The 884-nt window shown below is 43.3% G+C and overlaps 1 pseudogene; it reads right to left on the bottom strand.

Annotated features, from left to right (window-relative positions):
• Positions 1 to 249: 249 nt before the first annotated feature.
• LOC119799761 lies at positions 250 to 627 on the bottom strand (annotated as a pseudogene).
• Positions 628 to 884: the final 257 nt, after the last annotated feature.

The raw sequence follows: 884 nt of genomic DNA, 5'->3' as shown, positions 1-884 counted from the left end.
ATAATACTGAAGAGAAAAGAATTTTCTTTTCATTCCTTTTGAGAATTTTCTGTTTATATCTGTACCCCATTTTTAGATTGGGTAATTTGTTTTCTTGGTATCTAATTTTTTAATTTCTTTATATCTTGAATATTAGATCACAATTAAATGTGTAGTTGGTAAAAATATTTTTCCACTAGATAGGCTACTTTGGGTTTTTTTGATTTAATAAAGTTTTATTTTTCTAACTGTACAGTTGATTGAACCTGTTCATGCATCTTCACCAGCAGCTGGGGCATCTCCACCCTTTGTGTTTCTGGTGTAAATTACCTGGGCTCTGTGCTTTGAAACCAGCTTGATAAGTCCTTTACTAAGGAGCTCCTGAAGAGCTGCCCTGGCCAAGGAACCGCGAATCTTCAGTCTCTCAGAGACCACGGCTGGAGTAATAAGTTTATAGTTGGGGAACTTCCTTACAGAGTTTGTCGTATGTAGCCTTGTCAAACAGGACTAGGTTGCTGAGCTTGTCCGAACTTTGCCTTTGGACCACTTCTTCTTTTTGGCCTTGCCACCGGACTTATTTACTGAGTATTTGTCTTTTTTGGCTGACTTTCTGGCATCTTTCTTTTTCTTGTCATCCTCGGGCAGCATGATGAAGCTCAGAGAGTGGCGACGACCACTGCAGTCTCCTTAAGATGTAGGGGGAAAAAAGCTTTTTTTTTTTTTTAAAGAATTTTTCCTGGACCTGGGGGGAGTTGGGAGGACCTTGGACTTAGCATAGAGTGGGGAACCCTGATGGCTCCTTGGCCTTGAGAGGGAGGGAGGGGAGGTACGGGTGGAGGGAAGGGGAGGGAAGGGGGAAAAGGACGGGAGGGAAGGGGGAGGAGGAGCGGAGGGAGGGGGAGAAG

Source organism: Arvicola amphibius, chromosome 13, assembly GCF_903992535.2.
Source record: "Arvicola amphibius chromosome 13, mArvAmp1.2, whole genome shotgun sequence".
In the NCBI taxonomy this organism is placed as follows: Eukaryota; Metazoa; Chordata; class Mammalia; order Rodentia; family Cricetidae; genus Arvicola; species Arvicola amphibius.
This window is presented reverse-complemented; position numbering and strand designations above follow the sequence as displayed.